The sequence below is a fragment of the Ctenopharyngodon idella genome, chromosome 7 (assembly GCF_019924925.1).
Source record: "Ctenopharyngodon idella isolate HZGC_01 chromosome 7, HZGC01, whole genome shotgun sequence".
NCBI classification, from domain to species: Eukaryota; Metazoa; Chordata; class Actinopteri; order Cypriniformes; family Xenocyprididae; genus Ctenopharyngodon; species Ctenopharyngodon idella.
The window spans coordinates 42,143,336-42,148,530 of NC_067226.1; the positions used below are offsets into that span (position 1 = coordinate 42,143,336).

Here is a 5,195-nt window from a genome sequence, read left to right on the forward strand (position 1 = left end):
TCAGCACATGCCATGGAGAGAATCGATAGATTGATAAGGATGCGCGTGCACCAGCTGTCACTCCAGTGATACAAAGTTACGAAATATTTTCTGCTAGACACGGAAACTGACATATAAACCAAACTGTAAGTTTATTCAAAGAATGGCGCTTGTAAACTATGGCCAAAATAAGGGTGTCTTTCAGAAAACATCTTTAGTTAGTTTGTTTATTAGTACATACCAAAATAACAGAGACTTACCTGAGAGAAAACGATGAACTGCGTCCTTTCCTCTGGTGATGTTGAATTGCGTGCCGAGAGTGCCACGTCAAAGTCCAGCACAGCGCCGGTGTCTGCGTACACGGCGTCATACAGCAGGCGCCTCTGCGCATGCGCACACTGGTGGGACCCGCTACACGTCAGCAAGGACACAGTGCGTACTGCGTAGCGAGCAAAAGCCATTCTTTGCTGAGAATGAGAACAAGATGATTCTCTGAGATGATCTTGTTCTGTGATCTACGGATGCTTCTTGAAGGAAAAATGAATGTATATTGACAAAATGCGATAATATTATTAAAGACTGCTCATCATGTGCATTTTTTTTTTTCTATTGTTTAGTCTTGTGCACAATATGTTGAATGAAAGTGACATTGTCCCAGTCACTATGGAGAAACATTTTGTTACAGTTATAATACATTGTATTTTAATGAGGAATTCTTAAGACATTATAACATACAGTCACACACAGTCAGATACATAAAAGCCAAACTGTACTATGAGAACTTAAGGACTACATTCGATCAGTCTTTTATATATATGCTTTCTGTTTTGTGTCTCCTAGGTTACCCTTGTGAAAAAGAAGTACACTTCAGCATACTTTTTAAAAAAAAATTTAAAAAGAAGTATTACACAAATTGCCTACAATACACTTTAAAAGGATATACTTAAGTGCAAGCTGAATATAATGTTTTTGGAAACTTAATTGTATGTGCTTAAATTAAATGAAAATGTATTTTAATTTAAATTTATTTTCAGTGCAATTACTTGAACTTAAAAGTGCTTTTTTGACCCACTTAAGTAGGAGTTAAGTACATCTTAATATGTAATTTCATAATTGCTTCTATTATCTTTTACATGTGGTTAAAGTGCACTGCCGAATGTACTGACAAGCATTTATGGTATAAACTAAAATAGACATGTTACATGTTACATGTGCTTTAGTATGTTGTCAACACATCAAAATAAGTGTAGGCTACGTTAAAGCATGGCAAAAAAGGATTATTAAAATATAATAATTTACAATATACTTTATGTGCAGTTTTATGCAAAAATGTACTTTTTATAAGCGTATTTAAGTGTGTTAAGAAATATAGTCACTTTCCTTAAGTACACTTAAGTGGCCTTTTAATTCATTAAATATGATATTATCTGCAAATAGATTTTTAAAAATATACTTTTAAGATATGAAGTACACTAAAAGTGCACAATAAATACAATTAAGTGCACTTCTCATGTGATATGAAAAAATGGATTTCATAAAGTCTCTTTCTGTTTGTCTTTGATAGACTGTTCCGGACCCTTAGAGTCTTCAGTCGCTTTAGCCCAACTTGATCTGTCAAGTTTATTATACTGCCATTTAAAGTACATTAGCGCTGCCGCTGATCTTTATTACCTCCCACAGATATATGAACAGTAGCATTTATCATGTTAAATATTCTGGCCTTGTGTCTCTAAATGATCTGATTTTGCTAATGAACATCTTGATTAACGCTGACACTGCTTTGGCTCGAGTGCTGTGAGACTTCAATCACTGACTTTACTAAAAGTGTAGTGAGACATGTTGTCCAGTCACAATAGAAACATGCTGTTATTGAAAGGAATACCTTAGTGGATTTAAACTGAAGAAAAACCTTTTTAAACCTTCTGTATTTAAAATGCAATAAAGGCTATGTTACCGGCTTTTCAGCAATAATTAAACAACAAAACAATTATTATGCACAAAATATAAACACAATTCATGTAACAACAAAGGTGGAAAAGCAACAGAAATGTCCCAACATGTCCTGAAAACACTTTATTTTGTTTCCACACACACACACACACATACACACACACACACACACACACACCAAATAAACAAATAAATAAATAAAATAAAAATAAAGTTAAAAAAAAAAAGTTACTGATCCTGATAAAGAAATTCCTTTCTAATTTAAAATTTAAATATTTTCATGTTTTTATTTTATTTATTTATTTTTGCTTTTGACTATTTTCATCATTTTACTATATGACCAACATCATATTAGGCCTATATTTAAGTGATTTAAAACAAAACTTCCCAGTACCTTAACAGTTATATATTGTACCTGTTAGTTCTCACTTTCTTAGGCATTTACATTCTAAACTTCACTTAAGAGTGGGTCTGCCTTTGTGAAAAAGTGTGCTTAATTCTATTGATTGTGCACTTGTAGTGTACTTCAGATCTTAAAGGTGGGGTATGTATTTTTTCAACTACACTGTTAGTAAGTTAGTCGGGCCGACACCAATAACAAACGTGTAACCAATCAGCATTAGGGGGCGTATGACGGTCTAGGAGACAGAACGAGCAAGAGGGAGATTTGAAAATAAGAAAAAAAACTGCAGAACGAGAGATGGGACACAATACAAAAGAGCTCAAAAGAATATCACTGGAATGAAGGTTTATGACTGGGCAAAACGCTTTAGGACCCGCGTTTATATTAGAAAAGCTTTCCAGCGCTGGAGAGAGCTAAGTGGGAAGGCCTGAAAACAGACGCGGTAATGCTTTGATCCCGCTTCTCATGTGAGTAAAACTGATTTGAGTGTCTGGAGCTGCTGTGCTGTTTGCGACTAACAACGAACACTGTATTTACTTTTGTGTACTGTATGTTCATTTTTTGTGCTTCCTTGTCATTCGTTCATCAACTGTGCTTTATTTTTCGTGAAGCATTTTGTTGCGCCTCAGCTGTGATAAACAGACATCCTCTCGCACTTGCGTGTGTAACAGTGGCCAGATAGTGAGAGTTATGCAGGTAAACAACTGCTCACTGATTATGATCTGCACTGTGTATGAATACTTATCCACTTTTTCATGAGAAATGCTGTCCAAATGTCCTGTTTGTCATGATGACGTCTAAAGTCCCCGCCAAAGGAAGTAGTCCTTTTTAGCAACTTGTTAGCAACCGCCGTTTTTAAGACAGAATAAAGGTTTAAAAAATCACAAGCGGGTTATAACTGGTGTGTTTTATGCCATAGATCAAAACATGAAAATATTTAGAGGCTTTGTTAACCACAGACCTTATTTCAGGCGATTTAGCAAAAACCCACTCAAAAAACCCATAGACTTTAGGGCGATGGAACCGGAAGTCCTAAAATGCTAACTCGCTTCTGGGTTTTGCCTACAAAAACACGTCATCTCTGAGGTACTCTATATCAACAAAGTCCAACAGATTTGTTCAAAATCTACTTACCGCACCTTTAAAAGTATATATATATATATATGTAAAAAAAGCTGTACTTGCAGATAATTCTTTTAATATTCAAATAAAAGGCCACTGAACTGGCACTTTCATGTTTCACACTTAAGTACACTTTTAAAAAGTGCATTTTGTGTCAAATTATTGTAATAATGCCAAATTATTACTTTAAATTACATTTTTAAATCATTTTAATAATCTTTTATTGTACACTTAAAATAACCATATATCAAGTGGTATGGTTAAATTTAAAGGGTTATTTCATCCAGAAATGAAAATTATGTCGTTATTTACTCAACCTCATGTCGTTCCAAAGACCTTCGTTCATCTTCGGAACACAAATTAAGATATTTTTTGATGCTCTCTGACTCCAGACAGCAATTTATTTAACACTATCAAGGCCCAGAAAAGTAAGCTACTAGAGACATCATTAAAATAGTCCACTTGACTACAGTGGTTCAACCTTAAAGGTGTAATGTGTAAAATTTAGGAGGATCTGTTGACAGAAATGCAATATAATATACAAAACTATGTTTTGAGTGGTGTATAAAGACCTTACATAATGAACCGTTATGCATTTATTACCTTTGAATGAGCCATTTCTATCTACATACACAGCGGGTCCCCCCTCCATGTCAAGTCGTCATTTTACGCTGGCATGTTTCTACAGTAACCCTAAACGGACAAACTGCTGTACAGAGCACGTTTCGTCACTATGTTTGTTGGTGTTTTTAGAGGCAGCTTGCATCATCACTACGTTGACTATGCACAAAGAAGAAGTAATAGTAGTAGTAGTCTGGTTTATTAGAAGCAGAGACAGTTCTTTGTTAGAAGTAAGAAGCAACAAGCCTCAGACAACTACATCTTCGTCTTTGTGTCAGCCACCGTAGCTTCTCGGGAGGGGTTAGCACGGTGCTGAGCCGTTGGTTGCAATTCGCAACCTCACCACTAAAATTTGCACACTGCACCTTTAATTTTATGTAATAACAAAATAACGACTTTTCAACAATATAGTGATGGGCGATTTCAAAACACTGCTTCGGAGCTTTACGAATCGAATCAGTGATTCGGATCTCCTATCAAACGGCTAAACTGCTGAAATCACTTGACTTTGGTGCTCTGAGTCACTGATTCGATTCGTAAAGCTCCGAAGCAGTGTTTTGAAATCGCCCATCACTATATTGTTGAAAAGTCATTATTTTGTTTTTTTGGCACACAAAAAGTATTCTCGTCGCTTTATAATATTAACATAGAACCACTGAAGTCACATGAACTGTTTTAAATATGTTTTTAGTACCTTTATGGATCTTGAGAGAGGAAGTGTCATTGCTGGCTATGCAGGCCTCACTGAGCCATCGGATTTAAACAAAATATCTTAATTTGTGTTCCGAAGATTAAGGAAGGTCTTACGGGTGTAGAACGACATGAGGGTGAGTAATAAATGACATTAATGACAGAAAATTAATTTTTGGGTAAAATAACCCTTTGACCATACTTCACAGACAATATAAGTAATTATGAAATTACATATAAAGATGTATACTTCTTTTATAAGTATACTAAAGTGTATTTGAACGCATTTGTAATATGTGGTGCGTTACTTTTCAGTGTCGGTTAAACCTGCGTACAACAAGAACAGTTCCTCTCAGGATGATATCTGAAGAATGACGCAGAAAAGAGGGCCGGACTCCAGCTGTTGTGGCTTTACACCCACCAAAGGCAG

At 35.4% G+C, this 5,195-nt stretch overlaps 1 protein-coding gene across 2 annotated transcripts in view; it reads right to left on the minus strand.

Annotated features, from left to right (window-relative positions):
• The window catches only part of sec24d (SEC24 homolog D, COPII coat complex component), a 28,198-nt gene extending 27,807 nt beyond the window's left edge, over positions 1-391 (minus strand). For both annotated transcript variants that reach the window (XM_051898890.1, XM_051898889.1), the window contains exon 1: positions 240-391. The gene's annotated coding sequence lies outside the window, so the exon portion shown is untranslated. The remainder of the gene's footprint in view (positions 1-239) is intronic.
• Positions 392-5,195: the final 4,804 nt, after the last annotated feature.